This window comes from Rhopalosiphum padi, chromosome 1, assembly GCF_020882245.1.
Source record: "Rhopalosiphum padi isolate XX-2018 chromosome 1, ASM2088224v1, whole genome shotgun sequence".
In the NCBI taxonomy this organism is placed as follows: domain Eukaryota; kingdom Metazoa; phylum Arthropoda; class Insecta; order Hemiptera; family Aphididae; genus Rhopalosiphum; species Rhopalosiphum padi.
This window is the reverse complement of record NC_083597.1, coordinates 62579753-62600170: the sequence shown is the minus strand read 5'-3', so window position 1 is coordinate 62600170 and position 20418 is coordinate 62579753. Positions and strand designations below refer to the sequence as shown.

Sequence of the window (20418 nt, the reverse complement as noted above, 5' to 3'; positions counted from 1 at the left end):
ATTTTACGTAGTTACTCACTGCTTATAGCGTCTAATTCGATGTGATTTGTCCCGCAGAATCTTTTTTTAAGACTGTTAGTGGAGCAAAGAGATAAACGCAAAAAAACCACAATGATTATTACAATTTTCATGGCTATTTACTTGAGAATCGGATTATAAAAAAATATATACTTATTTACTTTACCTATAATTATGACGCTGTAAAATAGATATTATATTTACAATGTTTATTGTAAACATTATAAAATTGTCATTTTTCTACACTATATAAAAAGTTATCATATTAAATCAACTCAATTAGTTGATTTGTAAATCATTTTATCATGACGAAAATATTCGTGATTTAAATTTGAAAACTAAAAAACGGATTATTTTAATAATAGGCAATTATTATTACCTTTAAAATATATATCTTAACTGTTATTTTACACTGCCTAAATATAAAAAATATTATAGTAGAATATAATATTTTAATGTCAAATATTAAATACTTTGTTTAAAAAGTCTTATATGTCTTATGAGACTTATGATCTGTTATCTTTAATTATTTATAATTTGCAATATTTATTATTTATTAAATTCCACAGAAATTAAAATAATTATTAGATGATTTGATAATTTTGAGTTTCAATAAGTTCTTTAATAGATTCGTGGTATTCAAGAATATTAACATTAATTATTATTTAATTATAATCGTTTTACTTAAACATATAATATAAGTATTGTATACAAATCTATTTTAACATAATATAGCTTAACCTATTTACCGTGTTACATGTTTAATTATAGTTATAAAATCATAGAATAGATTAAATTAAATTTAATCTGTTCTGTGATAAAATCAAGAATGCTTATAAATATTAATACTATAAAATACATGTATATTTCTTTTAATTCATATCAAATTATAAGTACCATAGATTATAATAATGTCTAATAGCTGTTATAGCGATGAAAAAGATTTACTAACTAATCGATTAAGAAATATATACATCATGTAAAATTAAATAATTTAAACTTTGATTTTCAACACGAGTTAATGCTATCAACTGAAAACTTAAATTATAGAACTTCATAATGTTTTTGAGTTTAAAAAATTCAAAATAAGAATAGATAAAATAAAATCTCCACGAAGTAAAGAACCGTTTAATAATTGTTTGATAGTGAATCGTGAATGCACTTCAATAAACGTATCTCGCTTGAAAGCATTGAAATCGTGTGACTGAAATACTGAACAAACTGGTTTTCAATTGCAATTTTATGCTAGCATAAGAAACCCTCCGGATGTCTTTTGCATCTTTTTAAGATTAGTAATAAAGTTGTTTTCATCAGATAACACATATGCGAGTGTAAGTATTGATTAGAAATTTTTGTCAGCCAAAATCTAATCATATTCATGCTGTACCTACGTCCAACCAATAAAAATAGAAAATCAATAATGTTTATTCTAGAATTTTGACAAAAAAAAAATAAATAATAATAAATATATAAATATCATGTAGGTACCTGTAGTAGTATTATAATAATATTTAATAAAGGGATTAAACGATTGTTTAAAAAATAAAAAATAAAAAAATAGATAGGTCAACTCGTTTTCACGGATATTATAATAATAGTCTGAACGAAAAGAACCTAATATTGTAGGTACTTTGTTTTTTTTTTTTTTTAAGTTTCTGATAATAAAGTGTAAATTTCACCATGATTTTCTATATAATACAGACTCAGTTACAAGGTCATAGTTATTACATCTGCCAATATATAATGTTTATCTACTAAAAAAAAAATAATAAAAAAAACGGTATACAAATATTAATTTGCAAATAATATTCATAGTGCACGCGTTTTTATAACTACCTTTATAATGTATAGTATATAATATTATAATATGATATCTGCGAATACATTAAAATATTAAATTATTTTCATATTTTCACCTTAAAAACGAAATTTCTGATTTTGTTAAAAAAATATACGTTCATTATAATAATAATTATTAATAATAATAATAATAACAAAGAATATTTGCAAACTCTATTATTATATTTTCGTTATTTTCAATGACGTTTGATCATTTTGGTCCGTTTCTGTCACTGTCAATTCAACACACGAGCCCCATTTATCTCATGCCGTTCTCAACACGAATCGTTTCTACGATCAGAGTACGCGCGGTCATTCTAGTTACGGGTATATATAGGTACTGCCGATGATAGTAACCGGTAATCTCGTTATACATGTGTGAGTGCGTATGCGGTCATATGTGTTAGAGAGCGTGTGCTCGTGAGTGTGCAGAACGTTCCCCCCCGGAGGGTTTGGTCGTTAAAATTCCACAAATCACACCCTGCGGCCCTGTGCCTTATTCGCGATTATCTTTCTTTTTTTTTTTATTGTAATTAAATTAAACCCGGTCGGAGCGCAGTAGTTTTTTCTCTCCGCGTTTTAGGGGGTCACATCGTCCGGAGCCCATAGCAATCTTTTATTTTGTAATTTATTTTTTACGCATAATATTCCGACGTTCTTACTCCCCGACGCGGTTCGCGACCGGTGGCCAAACAAAAGCGCGGTTCCCGTGAGACGTTTCGACCACATTATTATTATTATTACTGTCTACCGACCTACCTACCTATATCATAATAATACTATCTCGTCGGTGACGTTCGTAATAGTACCTACACATGACAATTATTATAACGTCGTAGGTATCGTTCACGCAATGGACTACCGGATCATCGTCGGTGTTGGCGCTGCAGTAGACCGGTGCTGTGTACTGAGCAAGATTATAATATAATATTATTATTTGTATACAAGCCAATTCGGTTTCCGATTGATTCGACAACGGTACTCGTCGGCGGACTGTTATTATTATGAAAATAATTATGTCAGAGATGGGTTTAATGAGAATGGTACGTATAAGTCTTGTATAATGACACGAAAAATAATCATTGCGGCAATCGGTAGAAATCGGTCAACCACGATTGTATCACAAATTGTTATTTCCTAACCGCAGTAACTGGTTGAACTCGGTTTCAATATCCTGATGAATTTAAATGTAATATATTATTGAAGCATCTGTATATTCTTCTTCGTTTTAGAATATTTGTTTGTATATTTTATAAGCAAAGACGATTGTACCTAGGTACCTTGGTACTGTTACTCGTATAATTTATTTGATTAATGGGTCAATTTTTTTTTTTAACATTCTTATCTTAAAAAATATTTTAATTTTTACTAAAAACATTTTTGTTATCTATCTTATCATAATAAAAACAATTTGTTCATGTACCTTCACCCCAGTTCACAGTTGGTAAAATGCCAAAGTTTTGTTACGTAGTTATAATAGTAGATAAGCATTTTTTCAAAACAAAAATGAAGATTTACTTTAAGCACATGTTGATATTTTTCTTCGATGTTTTCTTTTTTTACGACTAGTTAAACTCGTCATACGTAGAAATATATAACACAAAATAGAAACAAACAAAAGTTTGACAAAGATAAAAATAATGTCATTTTTTTATGTATATATAGTTTATACAATATACATACGTATCATTTTTCTTATATATATATATATATATACATGTAATTTCCAAAATTCTAAATGTTTGCGTTTACAAGTGTTGCTTGTTAATTTGTTTAATTAGGTATGTCACATAATGTTAACGTTGGTCTTTCAAAACGCTAATAATAAAACGAAATAACAATAATAGTTCGTGTACTCATGTGGTGGATGGACTTAAGTAGGTAATTATACATTAATACGTTTCACGCGATAATCGTACCTGTAGTTATTTAGTATTGCGGCTGAGCGTGAGTTTGTCTCCAGTCATTGCGTATTAACAGAAAAACGTCTAATTTTCTCGTAAATCCGTTGAGATGATTGTTATTATATTGTACTGCTGCTGTAGCTACTACATAGATATTTGTGTATGCGCGCGAAAATGATACGACCTGCAGATGATCGTCCATACGCGGAGACATCATGTGACATCCGGCTTACAAACACGTCTCCGGTGTTAATTAAAATCGTTATACATATTATATTGTACGCACCGTGCACATACTGAGTGCAGGATATAATGTGCACGTCGGGAGTGTTGTATGTAGGACGTTAATTTTCCCATCTTCTACTTAATTATTATTATTATATATATATATATATATACACACACACGATATTATTATTACTCGGAAAAACAAAGAGCAAGTATATCGTTGTCTGCAGAGTTATTAGAGCCAAACATACATTATTAACGCGTTAATACATGTACACTATAAACATATATAGGTACACGAGTCAGCCGCGGGATCAGGTGAAAGTGTTCGGTTCAAAAGCTCGCAAACAATCGCGTATAATTCGTTTTAAAAGAAATTTATGGAAAATACTAGAAAACATTAGTGCGAAAATGGTTGTTAAAACGCATATTCATGTACAATCCGTATATATGTATTAATGAAGCTAGTACGCGAGTCATATAGACTCTCTTATTGGTTATAATTACTTATTTATTTATCGTGTAGTGTATCGAATCTCGTAAAAACACAATACATAACATAGTATTACAGTATAATATAATATAATACGTACGATTTATATATTATATCATATAGGTTTGTATAACTAACGTAAATGTATAAAATATTTTAGTTATATTAAAATCAATGCAATTAATATTTTAAAAGGTATTTAATATTAAATTAGACTTCAATAGTGGCCGAATAACGCATGTGTAATTACAACAAAGATTCCGTGTTCTTAATGCATCATAATGATATTATGTGATAATAAGTAATCGTAACATTTATTCTTCATTTGATAGTTCTATAACTTTAAGTTTTGTCTGATTGGAATCAATGTACAGACAACGGTACCTATTTATTATAGTAAAATATTCAACGATTTACGCTTTTTAATATACTCTGCATAATTTTATTACATACTGAATTTAATTAATGTGTATTATAATATGATTATTAGTAGAATAATATTTTATGTATATTTTTTTATAACAATAGTTGAAATATATTTTTTACCGTAAGTATTAATTATATGCCATAAAAATAAAATACTGCACGTTGTATAGTAAGTTTATATAAATGATATTATTTATTTCTAAATTCAGAGAGTTTAACATGGAATTTGGGTTTGGGTGAAAATCAATATTTGGCAGTGGACATTGCCATTACCTCGTATACCTATATAATTATTATGATTTGCAGAATCACTTTGAACACCCAATAAAAACCATCACACACCAGCCGCCCAGCTATAGTCGTTTTCTAGGACACTGTAATAATCATATTATTTTGTTTGGTTGTTAGCATAGGTACGTATTATTATGTATAATAAAACTCGCACGCAAACATAAATTTGAGCATAAATCGTTATCTGAATGATTTCAATGGTTTCGGTCGTGTCCGTGTTTGTACGAATTTGCTTCTCATGTATATATATATATATATATATATATTACAGTTAGATATATCCGTATACTGTATAGGTACATATTGTATTTATTTATTTTATATTTTATATATATATTTTTAATTTTATTGGCCGTTCAAACCAGGTCCAAAAGCGTCGAAATGGCAATAAAAACCGTACATAGAATATATAAAGGATATATAAGGTCGAAAAAACAAAACAGATAAATTGCGGCGAACGTATATATTCCGGATATAGCTAGCGTATCCCCTTTAAGTCCTTTATACGAATACTTTTTTCGAGCCCCGCGGGAAATTCGATTTACAAATCCCCACAAGGATACGATGTTACATTCAATCTCTACGCGAGGTTCCATTTGAGTGATTCGGTTAACCGTCCAGTATAAAATGCAGTAAGACTGATGAATGATATGGAAAAAGTATAACGTTGATAATATATATTATACGTAAACGTGTATCTGAAGGCTAGTGAGACTGGTGAGAGTGATACGGGAAAGCTCTACTATATTTTGGTCGTTATTTAAAAGACAAACGAATGTAATCATAACCAATTTGTGACACTTTTATTCTATAAACATAATGTACGAGAAACCGCGACATTTCGGCATTGATATGATAATATTTTAACTGAAAACTATCATCTAGTTCTTATTGTTATACTTACGATTCTGGTTGAAATATTTAAAAAAAAAAAAAAATGTTTAGGAAATTTGTCATACGCCCAATATATTAACATATATCATTGTCATTATTATTTCTATAGTGTATATAGTGTTCCGAATAAAGGATTTCATCATTCCGCTTAATAGTCAAAGCATATTTTAATTTCGAAATCCCGAATCCATAGACTACCGGAGAATTAGATTTATGTGTACGATTATTTATAGTAACATAACAAAATATTGTAAGCCATAATATGTGTGTATAGTAAGCAAATAAAACTAATAAAATAATTCCATGGATTAGTACCTATATTTATTTTCAATTAAACACATTAAAAACTATGATTATAATGCAGTTTTTATTTAGCTAATACTCGATGTTGATACTTATAATATTATAATATTACATTATATATGTTTAAGTTTTATTAAATCATATGAATTATATGACGCGCACTCTCGTGTGTATAATATAATAGACGGATAGATAGTTTTTTTTTTTTTATATACTCAAAATCAAAATAAATTATTAGGCATGTAAATGTACATACGTGTCTTTCATCATGTTATTATAGCGCAAGATGAATTATACATTTATAATGACCTGTTATTATAATACTTGTTCAAAATCACATAACGATGATTATCGACAAAACAAATAGTAATCATTCCGTTTATTGAACTTATTTTTCAAACGCGCGTATAATAATTATACTTTTCGACTATCTGGTTTAAGACAATTAAACACGTTTTCAAATAATATATTCATGTTTCAAACGATAATAAAAATATCATCATGTAAATTTATATTATTATTCGTTAACTGCTGAAATGTTCTAATTATTCTATTTTTTTTTTTATGAGGCCAAATTCTACTACATTATTTTATTGTTTAGATATTAATTACCTAATCGATATGTATGTACCTAAAGTTAAAATAAATAATAATAAATCATATTTTTTTGGTATTGCTCGGAAGGAACAAACCAGTTTTTTGGGCTCGGTACACTATATTTTAATAGAAATTAAGAGTTATAGTTTCAAGGGCACGTATAAATAATAATTCATTAAAAATAAAAAAGATTTTAATCAGACCGGTTGGCTATCCTACAACTGCTGGTTTTCTCATGCGAAAGCAAAATAGGAAAGTAATTAAAATAATAAAGTAATAAAAAACATAAATATCCGTTTATACCTGTCACCCTAAAATTTTAGACGTTTTATGAGTTGTTGATTAAAATGTTTTTTTTTTATTTTGGTGTGTATGTACTAACATTTATGGTCTTGTTAATCTAGGTTAGACACGGTCCGAATAAAATAAATTGGAAGGTGACTAATTAATAGTACATTTCACTAAACGCTAATATAGAAGACATAGATTTTCGCCAACCCGGATAATTACTGTTGATTAACTTCATTGTGTTTGCTTAGAACCGCGATACAAGCAAATCAGATTTTCTTTTTTTATCAATTTTCCGTTAATTATCACGCAAACTATTCTAATGAAATAATTATTTTATTACGACGGTTCATCGATTATGCGATTATTAGCTTTTAAGTAAATGCTGAAGCCCAGCAATCGCTAAATTTTGATTGTACAAAATATATTATTCGTAATCATTTATTCACATATTCCGACATATTATTATCGCGTTAACGGTAAGTATGATATGTTTAATTACAATCGCAAGGAAATTAAATAATAATTATGTATACGTGGGTATACCGTATACACGTTAAATAAAATAAATGACCTTTTTATAATGGTTCGATTATATAAAATTATATAATTTTGATTTCGTGATCGTATTCGGTATAATAATAGTATATTATAATTTTATAATATGCGTCTATATTCTATTATTCTAAATTAATTTTTCGAGGTTATATTAATGTCGCCTAAACTCTCTAGTACTCGTATAGTATAATATACTTCCATTATTTACTTGACGAAAATATGGATACTATGCGTTTCAAAACCTCTCAGATTGAACAGGAATTCAATTATCTTCTTACAGAGTTCACTTGGAATACGGACGTGTAATCGAAACAACGTTACCGTCTTTTATGATAAGCGTAAGCCGATGGATTGCACGTAAACGTATTTTATGGTAATTTTTTCAAATAATAAAAGTCAGTCGACTATTCGATACAGAAATAATAACGACAGTTTTATGGTTGTGTATTAACATAGAAACAATCTTGGTAAACATATTTACCTAGGTAATAAACGAAATTGGTACTTAGCAGTTATAGCTCACGCATATACGACTTATAATATTATAATGTACTTACACAAAGATGTATGCGCGTGAATCGAACACGCGTTCAATAATATCGTATACTATAATATATAGGTAAGCGGCTATAGATACATATAATATAGCCGCAGCGTTATGTCGTTATATTTTATATATATATATATGTATACGGTGTATTGCGTTTTTCACGTTTACTATTATTTATATCAATATATATATATATTAGGTTTTGATTACTGGTCTTGCGAAGTACGCTGTATAATAATATTATATTATTAAGTTGTATAAATATAATAATATCAGTTCACCACAACAGACGATAATATTATATTAATATGTTTACGGTCATGATCGTTATATTTTCGCAACAAATAAGGTGATAAAAACATGATATCTCGGAGAAAATTGTTTATTTGTTTTTATTTTATTTTGTACACGTCCCGTACAGTGTCATAATAATACGTAGCACGGTGTCCTATTATAACAGTAGCAAAACGATATTATTCTAACACGTTGAACGTTGATAGAGGCATGCACCGTAGTCGTACGCACCGGCGGCGCGGCGGCATGACCATAAAACTAAAACCACGACTTTATCGCTTTCTTGTATGCATATATTTTGTTGCCGCGGCTGTATATGCGTGCAAGTTCTGCGAACAATAATTTGACTTCGCTAGATATCCGTATCGGTGGATTTATACGGTAAATCTATTATACTAAGCTTTTTATTCCGACTTTTATTATTTTGCAACAGGTACATTATCAACAAAAAAAAAATGTATATATATATATATATATATAGTTATAGTTATTATCAAGACGAGTAATATTTTTTCAAATTTTCGATTTCAAGAGTTCGGTTAATATTTTGATTTAATTTTCTATGTGTTATTATATTTTAGGTATAACCTATTCACATATTGTGAATTTTAAACGTATTATTTTATAGCATAATGTGATAATATAATATCAAACGTATCGAAATATAATTATACAACAGCGCATTTTTGTATTTTATTAAAATAATTAAATATTCTACATACAACGGTGGTTTAACATACACTATATTGGATCCAGGTTATAGTAAAAGTGCACTTTATTTTATCACCGTAAATTTTATTGGTTAAAACTACAATAGGTAATTAATAGTTTTTTTTTATTATTATTGAATTATTAAATGCACGTCCCGTACAAATATATAAGGTACACATCATAAACTATTCATCGCAACACAATGCACTTTTCTAATATGTATTCTCTTATACACCTCGTTGAATAGAAAATCTTTATTCCTCGATTTGCTTTGATTCACAAAGTACACCTTAATCACGGATGCATTTGGTATATTATGCAACAATAGAGTTTCACTCGTTGTCCATATATTTTACATATGTTTTACTATTTACATGATAGCACTAGGTGCAACGTTTATGGTTCAATGATTGTTATTTTTCCAACGCGGGAAGTCTGCTACAGAAGTCACGTAGAAAATGTATACAAACATTATTCAAACTTGGAATATTATTACTTTATAAGAAACTCAATAATATATTTTATGTTCTATAAAAATAAACGTGCGTGTAATGATTGTGGATGGGCGTACGTTGTAGAGCAGTAAGTTTATAATGTGAAATATAATATATCATAAATAATTAATCAGTTGCTTGTACGTATTTGATGAAACACATAATATGACTTTTATGGAATGTTATTATATTGACGTACGACTAATGTAATGAACTTGGTGCTTTGATTTAATGGTTTGGTTAAAATGTATACTATCATAACTTTTTATTATAATCAATGTTTAAAGCTATAATTGGATATTCGAATCGGAAGATTTTTATATGATGACGACGTGAGGAAATGCATTTGAATAAAAACCGTAGGCTTAAAGATTGCTTAGGCAATTTAATAAATTTGAGTATATAGTAATAAGACGGAGAATGTAAATATTATTTCGTTTTTACAACCGTGAGAATGGTTTGAGCAAACAGTTATTTTTTTTATGTTATTTATTATGTAATTAGATAAATACTGTTCTTAGATTTAACAAGTGACTTATGGCCATCGCTCAAAGCGCTATTATTATTATAATATTGTGAATAGGTAATTTTAATAATTTCATTTTATAAGACTACTACAACAATATTTAAAAGAAAGTATTTTATGAACTCATAAGTATTATTTTTTCCTATGATAATGATACATTATATACGCTGATGTTCGTCTACGATGTAGCCATTGGGTCCTACTATAAGTATAAAATGCTATTTGTTTATGACTTTCTCGCTAATAAATTATTAGATTTTACTACACAGACCCAACATTTATAACTTAATATAAGTAAATATTATTATTTTGTTTTCATAAATATATCTTATAATATAGCTATTGCAGTTATTTGGGTGTGATTAAAAATAATAATAGTCCATTCGTTATATAAATATATCGTTGACTTTTAAGAAAACCACTACATCGAGTGTATACTTAAGCCAATGGTGTAGCGTACTCCCTTATGCATGCAATACTTAAGTGTTTATAGCACTAAAGCCCATAGTTTGTGACCGAGATGTCCGTAAAATGGACATATCCTAAAAAGGTGTCGTTGGAAGTCGCCTAAAATAAATTACGCCTCCCTACGAGAGGAAAAAAAAATTCCCCGACCAATTTTACCAATTACAGAAATCACGGCGGCAGTTGTTTTGGGGCCATCTTTGCCATTTCTGGAGCCGTTTAAACACGACAATCCTGTCTAGCTAGAGAGCGCACAGTTGTCGGCTTTTTCAATCATACGACACACGTACAGTATATTTCTTCTTACTGTTTTTTTTTTTTATTCTTCTGACCATACAACAAAAACCGGTTGATCTTTTTTTCCTTCTTTATTTTTTTTCCGTATCCCTCTATCCAGTCAATTTGACGTATCTATTATCATTGACCCACACGACTTATCATTATTTCAAGTACCTTTACTACTTGCGAATATGTAGTAAAAACCGTTTTACATTTTTCGAATGTTTTATTCATGCAATAGCATATATTATTATTACATATTTACTACATTATAATATACTCAAACAACCGGTGATTTAAAAATCGTTAAAAAATGATTGTACTTTAAAACAAAGTAAATGCTGTAACACGATTTTATTCTGTATGCACATACATTATTTAAATTTTACTGGAAATATATTTTTAACTGTATTTTTTTTCGATATTATAACTAGTAGGTCAGTATGGTGGTGTATTTTATATTCTATTAAATTGTATATTATCTTAATTCTTGATTGTAATGCCGATGTGCCATTATAATAAAAAGGTCAAAATATTTTATTTTAACTACTGATCTACATTTTACTCATACTTGTAACGTTTTCTACAAATATCATAATATATATGTGTGTACATTTCAGCTAAAAATATTTATATGTTCCATAATTATATTTTACAGAGACTTAAATAGTCGTATACATAGTTGTTATCAAATATTTTTCATTGTAAAAATATTTACTTCGACCATTAAATTGCGCAAAATAAATAAATAAATAAATAAATAAATATATATATATATATATTTATATATATTTTAATATATTCTCGAGTGACTATTTAATTTAAATTACTAACAATGTTTATGGCAATTCTACAACAATTTTGATATTTTTTTTTTAAGTATAAATATTTCATTTGAAATTAACGGTTTTATCGAAAATTTGAACTACATTAAAAAAATAGTATCTAGGTAATATCGTGTTAAGACGGAAAATGTTTGCAGAAAATATAAAATGTTTTTCAAATAAATAAAATATATTATTATATTAAATAGTATATTATACATTATACTATTTTTAATTATACGTAAAAAGTATCAGCTACTTACTATATGATATTAATATAATTATAATAGTAATAATATTTTAATATGTACCTGATTTTCGTTTAGTTTTTCAATAACTATTCATTGACTTGGCACGCCTGGTATCCCCGGCCTGCATAGTCCGCGCTGAAGAACTCGCGATATCATTAAAATAAACGAATAAAAATATGAATTCGCCTGGTAAGAGAATAATAATAAAAATTATAAACTATATTCTATCGACCGTCGTTGGTATATTGCACACCACAACACACTGCTGCACTTGAACACACGCGATTCAATCAACGATCATTATCGGACAACTAGCAATACACGCGTAACGTAACTCGCATAGTAATGAAATCGAAATCAAATAACCGTCGACTTATAAATTATTGTTATTATTATTACGATCGCAATAGGTATGATACATTGACCAGTGCTATTTTTATTATTTTATTTATATGTTTGTATATTATTTATATTATTTTTTTATCTGGTCAGTGTGTAGCGGTCGGGCAAACGGAACGCGGGTGACTGCCGGTATTCGCGGCGTTCGAGACGAGCACGTGGCTTTGACAGACGGATCCTTGCCGCCTCCGTCGCGATTGTTGCAATCGGGGGGGAACCGTAGGAGTGGGTCATATTATTATTATTATTATTATACGTTCTAAAATAATGTTATTACTTATGCCACACCAGAGCACAGCGGGAGAATTATTATTATTACTATTATTATTCATCGGTACGTTTTACATTTTAATACGCGTACCGATAAGTGTTTACATTGTGTTCTATACGCTTATATCTACATAATATATATATAATTATTATCATGCACGATACACCATTATGTTCTATAGGTGCGATTAATATTGCCACTTTTCGTTCGATTCACTCCGGTCGGTTTACAAATTGTTAAAAATCCCAAAAACTTTACATTTTTTTCTACAGTAAAATCGAAATAGATACATATCAGTATGCATGCGTTTCTTCTGAATATTTATTTTTATATTATAATTGCTAATTTATTAAGTACCTAGTTCATCTCTGAACATTTGATAGATATAATGTATAAATATATTATAAGTATTGCATTTTATTAATATTCATAATTCATTTTTAAATTTTTTTTTTAATCTGTTCATGAATTATTAAATATATTAATGTATGAGTTAATTTTTCAATTAGAAATCTTTTGAAGAATTTTCGAAATTTGTTGTTATGAATTTTTCACTTTTTTATTTTTACTAATTTAAAACTTTTTACAAGAATTTATTTCTTTATAATAATTTTGTATAACTATCATATATTTTTTTCTAACTGATGGATAGAGTCTACTTTACTACCTATAGTATCTGAATTTTTCCAATAAATACAATAAAATAACTATTTTAAATATAACTAGCATAATACTCGTACAAATAGTGTTACATTATTACAATATTAAACACAAATAATCAAAGTTACAAATTGTATATTGTATTTATTATAGTCTTAAACTTTTAACTAATAAAACATTTAATATCTGTGATTTTTTTTTAACACATCAATCGCGTAATATTAGTAATATTACCACTATACATCAATAATTTCATTTTTTGATTTTGTCGGAGTTATTCATTTAACAAACACTATACACGTTTTTAATAAAGTGATTAAGTACGTTTGTATGGAGGGTCAGTTGGAACATCAAGGGTTTGCTGATGTTAAAGTTTGTCCCGGCTGTAAAATAAATAAAGCTTTATATTTCCAATGAAATTATTATATATATATATTTTTTTTACTACATCAAAGTTTTATTATATTCAATTAAAAACTATAGTGTAGTACAGAAATTACTAAGCATGTGTAAAATTCACACACTATAGCTAGGTAGTTTTTAAATTTTAAATTTTAAAAATATTTTTATATTTTTATTATGGAAAAAAATCCGTATAAAAACAATCCTTTTGATCAAATATAAATAATATGCGTATAACATCTAATATATTATATAGTCAAGATAACATTTTCAATATTTAAATGTGTATAAATATTTTAAATTTTAATAAATGATGAGTAATAATTGTTTTCTAATTCTACTCGTTTGAAATTTTAATAATTTGTAATTTAAACAACGAAAATAATGTACGTATAGAGTATGGATACACTTAGTAGTATAATAAAATTTTAAACTCCGTTATCAAATAATATGTCACGCATTAAAATAATAAAATGTTTAAAATTACTTATCATAAAGCTAATGTCACGATGTTCAATAAAAATACGAAAAAAAAATTAAAATATAAAGATCAAGGTAAAAATAATGTTTATTTTATAAGTCTATAAAATTGAATAATTTAAATTGGTTTTTAATATGATTTTATTTATGTTATCAAAAGATCATGAATATAATAAAAATATAAATTTTTTACGGCTATAATACATATATAATACATTTATAATAATACATATATATATACGTTTATAATACATATATAGGGTCAATAGGTATAAGAAAGTTGTTACTAATAATATAACATCCTAAGTAGTTTTATTCATAAAATAAAAATAATATATTATTTATACCATATTATATAGTTATATCAAGATATGAATCTGAACTTGGAATAAAAATAAAAACTACATATAAGTAATAAGCAAATTCATAATAGGTACATTGTAAGGAATTAAATATTTTCCAATTAGTAAATCGCAAAAATTGATAATTTTTGAAATGTTATATTAAGACAATATAATACCTACTACAAAAACATTTTTAGAAAACGACTATTATATAATAGCGGTCTAAAATTTTAAGAAATTTAGTTCTTGTAAACTAAAATATAGTATTACGGTAAGTCAGTAACTATATCAATTAGCACTTGAAGCAACAGTGTTGCCTTATAATATTTTCTGGGAATACAATTTAATTACTTTTAAATTTTATTGTTACTCGTAAAATGGTAAATAATGATTATGAACCTATAATTAAATAAATGAATTAATAGATTTATTATCGAATGAATAATATCAATTATCGTACGGAAACGTATTGGTTTATTTTATGCTACTTTTATAATATTAATTAAACGCCAACGGGACATTTGGTAGCTAATAGTTATTCAGATTCGGCGAAACAGACAATTGCAATTATGACGATATGTGTGAGTTTTTTTTATTATCTGTTTATACACACCACCTATCGTGTGTAACATATAATATTACGGGACGTTCAATACACACATGGCTTAAACTCGATTGTGTTGAAATTAAAATCAATAAATGTTACGAGCTAAATGCTAATTAGTATAAAATAGTTAATACCACACAGCTGTGGTTGGAGCCATAGCAAATGTCAATGGCCTGTAAACAACAACAGCAGCAGCAGGTAAAGAGCGACTTTGACCTTAAAACTACAACCTCATAATATATTACATATATATATATATATACGGGATATAAATATATTCAGGAAGTTGTCCTGGTTAGCAATAAATTACGTCACCTTCCGAACATGGCACGTAAATTAGTGTCAAAGTTGAGCTATCGATGTGTGTTGTTATGACTTATTAAGCGCGCACGGCACTGAAACTCGCACAATACCGATTATCCAATATTTAACATGATTAATCGATCATAATGCGATGTATGGCAATGACCGACGACAACGTCAGATATGTCATACGGTAATGTGATCGGACAAATAACGCGAAGTTTATCAGACGTGCCAATAATTATTATACCAATAAAACAATAATATATACTAACGCGCGTGCAAATAATGTGCAGTGTATAATAATAATATATTATTATTTCGCATTTCCGCAACTGTATCTGCAATTAATTCAAAACGAATCAGGTTCGCCCGGCATCGGCAAATCGCCGAACTATATAGGTATTATTATTACTAAATTGTTTACTATTTAAGTAGGACGTATCGTCCGTATTTCGACCACTTAGTCGATTTATAAGAACGTTCAAAATCGATTCACCTTCCCGTTCGCGAAATAATAATGTATTTAGGTTTTCAAGCGGTGCTTGTTTAAACGCGAGAAAAACGATGTTTACGAATACTGCAATACGATCATATGGCCACCCTCGAGATTATCGCATTCAGATGTAACCTTGATTTCCAATTTCGAATCCAGCATTATTTTTCTTATTAGGACACTGTGGCTGAATCCGGTCTTAGAAAAACATCCAACCCAGATATATAAAACACAAATTATGTTTCATTTTCGTCTCTGAATCGTTAAAGAAAAAAACCACAGGCCATAATGTCTACAAACGGAGAACTATATCTACTTATATTTTAACGATCGCGGTTTTTTCAGAGCTCTTCTCGTTCGATATGTCTAATAAACGTATAGTTGTTACACATTATATCACGCTGTACAAATAATATAAGATTTGTCTAAATCCTTTCTCTATGATTGTAATTATACAGCGCCTATGGGACACGGACATCGTTATTACACGTTAATGGATATGAGAAAATAAAATCATGTAAGGTAGGTAGGTATCGAAAATTAGCGATTTAGACGGAGATACATATGCGCATATATATGTATGGGTACATTATACGAAAATTATACACTTTATAATATACTTCAGCCTGATTCCATAAACACCGTAATTAGGTAATGCCATGTACGGCGTATACGCGTATGTGTGTTTAGCTTACCGTGTAAGTATACCGCGATGCTATTCAAACGTCATGTTCGTCTTTATAAAACCTTCTTATATATTTATGATAGTATTATCATTTTACTTTCTTTGATCAAACGTACGGCCGTATGAGAATAATATGTACGCGGTACACCAATATCTAATGCGCACACGGTGGTTAAATACTTTGCTGACCTCCATAATACTTTATAGTTGTTTAACCTAAAATTATATATCTGTATAGGTATATATGGTTTAATGGTTTACGATCGAAACTTAACTTGAATTATTTTATTCGTTTACTTCATATCCATGTAATATTGTATACGCGTTCGGTTCGAGGAAGAAATAAGACATTAAAAAAAAAAAAAAATCACACCAATTTAATTAGAAAATATTTAAATTGCGAACTTGATGGATCTAATAACTAACAAGTGTATGCAAAATATCACATAGGAATTGATACGTACAATATATCATTATTATGTTACACGCAAGACTAGCCATCCGTGTAATAAAATCGTGTAAAGTATAACATAATTATGTAAATATAAGTTAAATACGCTAAAGATTTTTAATACAAACTATAACTTACTATATTATATTATTATAAGCGTGTCCCGTGAATCCCGGATTTCGGAGATGTATATAATTATTTAAATAAAAGTATATTTTAAGTTCAACAATTTCTAAATGGCTAATCAACTATAATGTAATGTTTTTTTTTTTTTTTAATATTGTGAAATTATGAAATATTTAAATTTTCAAGTTTAAGAAATAAACAATAAAACGCACTTTGATTTAAAAAGAGTGATTTTCAGTTCGTTTTTATAAGTCTCATATTATTTTTCCGGTGTGTTTATTGATTATAATTTATAATTATAAACCATCTCATAAATTACACACACCCTCCAACTTCCGATTATGATTAATCGACAGTAGAATGTGTATGTGTTTTCTACATAATCCAATATTACGTAAGAGAATAGAGGCAGTATGTCGACCATGACCCAGTTATTACAATCATAATAATATGTAAAGAAGATCGGTACGAGACGAATCGATGAGCATAGATATAAAACGAGCTCTGGATTAATGACGAAACGCGTCATTATAAATTTGAATCATTACATCGATTACGTGTCACTCTGGGCTGAAAGAATTGAGAACTTGAATGGTTAAAAAAAACCATAAATAATATTTCATCTGTTTCCAATAATGACAAACCGCATAAACCGGAAACTGAGGAATCACTATAAGTGATTCACCAATCATGCTTACCGCTCCCCTTTATTTTTAATAGTATTTAAATTTATTCAAATTCGATTTTTGACATTTTTAATTACATCTACTTAAAGACCATCATATTTTCAGATGCTTAGATGTTTTATAGCATTTAAGGAGTACTTTGTTGAGACACAAACTTGTTGTTTTTTTTTTTATTATTATTATTATTATTGATGAGAACTACCTTATTTTCTGTAATTTGTAAATCACATGATTTTGTTTTTAAACTGTTTTGTTGTTATAATCAACTCGTAAATATTTTTGCGAATATATTTTGAGTCATCATTATTTCAAGAATAATTCAATGTAATAACCGATTTTGACCACTTATTATTATTATTATTATTATTATTATTATATAATTATGTAAAAAGTGGTTAGAAATTATAATTTTTTGATAATTAACAGAATTTCTATTCCTAGTAAAAATTTAACGTCAGTCGATTTTGTTAAATGCATAGTAAGTTAACATCTTAAATAGATACAATGTATTGATCATTTTATACAGGTTTAAAGCGGACAATGGTGAAGGGCATGTATGGACAGTTTATATTGGAATTTGTTGGTAATACATCATGAATTATGATCATATCAATTGTATAGATTATACAGATCAATATCTTACTCTTGATAAACACCATTCAGGATTATAAGATATACCTATTATAGGTATATATCTGTAGTATTTAAGTCACTTGCGTATATCTTACAAAATATTACCAATGAACGGTGAATTACTACCATACACGCAGTAGGTATTTTAATATTATATATATATATATTATTGAATAAAATAAAAAGTTCACCCAAAAAATGTTTATAATCGAATAAAAATGTTTTTAATTCACATAAAATGAGGTTTAATTGTGTATATAATCAGCTTTATTCATAATATGGCTAGCATTTTTTTTCAGCCTATTGTCTACTGATTTATGAAAGTGTAAATAAGTAACAACTTCCATACATAAACTATAATAAATATTATTGTCTGCCTTTATTGTTATTATAATAATATGGTGAGTTGCTATATTTAGTTCTGTCGTATTAAATTGACCCATATTTTTATAAGCTTTGAAAATAATAAAGTAACAAAATAAAAGTTAACACCCGAATGAAAATATCATATAGTCACTCATATTTTTTACTGAAAAGGAAATTTTAAATTCTTAAAGTTATTATAGCTTGCAGAGGGAGTAAATTGGTATTTTAATGTACTTTATGTTTTGTTGAGATATTTTTCGGGATAGTGTTCCGGAAATTGTCTAAGGTACATTATTTAATTGGAAATTCGTAATTCATTAATATTACGGAAATCAATTATGTCAAACAAAATAATTATAAGATTATTTGAATTTATTACTCTGCAAAACATAACACTATATATACTATAATGTTAGTAATTTTTTCATATTTAGTAAATATCTAATTATTTATTTCATTACTTGATACTATACTGACAATTTCAAAGAATATCAATCTAAAATATTTAAAAATAACGTTACTTTTTATTTCCCCAAAAATGAATAAAATATTAAAACAAATTACAAAATCTAATAATTTAGGATTTTTTTTTTTTTTAAGCTCTGACAGATCTTCAAATATAGGTGTTACTAACTCGTATAAATATACTTTTTAATGCGTTTAGAATAATAAGATTACTTTGGATGATGCATTTTAATCAAATTAACAAGTAGATCTTAATTGATATAATCGTATTTGTTTTAATATTTTTTTACCTATTATATTTGACGAAGATGCACTTTAAACACACTATAATAAGTACCTATTTTAATAATTGGAATATGTCTTTGATTGAACTATCTATTATATATTTATTTTATTTTCGCATTTATTTTTTAAGTAGATTTATAGAAATTGAAACATAATATGATATTAATCAGATCAACATTTGCATAAACAACCAACAATAATAATATAATCACTACATCAGTCTGTTGCAATATGCTTTCGATTGATTTCCGCCAATCGATAATATTATTGTATCAAAAATATGTCGAAAGTCGTGGGCGCTAATCAGTATACAAGTCACTGCATTACGGTACGGTTTGTTCGCCGTCACCTAACAAATCAATTGGTTAAACAAATATTGTATTATTAATACGTTTTTTCTTCTTCTCAATTTCTTACGCCTACCTTAGAAAAACTCTTTGCCTACTAATTTACGGTACGCCGCTGCATCGTAAAAACGTGACACGCCAATAGTAACGACTATGTTGCGTTGTTTAAATGGCCAATG

At 27.6% G+C, this 20418-nt stretch overlaps 1 protein-coding gene across 1 annotated transcript in view; it reads right to left on the bottom strand.

The window, feature by feature from the left end:
- LOC132917232 (serine proteinase stubble) overlaps positions 1-12773 on the bottom strand; it is a 32685-nt gene extending 19912 nt beyond the window's left edge. The window contains exon 1 of the mRNA XM_060977870.1: positions 12294-12773. The gene's annotated coding sequence lies outside the window, so the exon portion shown is untranslated. The remainder of the gene's footprint in view (positions 1-12293) is intronic.
- Between the last annotated feature and the right edge of the window lie 7645 nt (positions 12774-20418).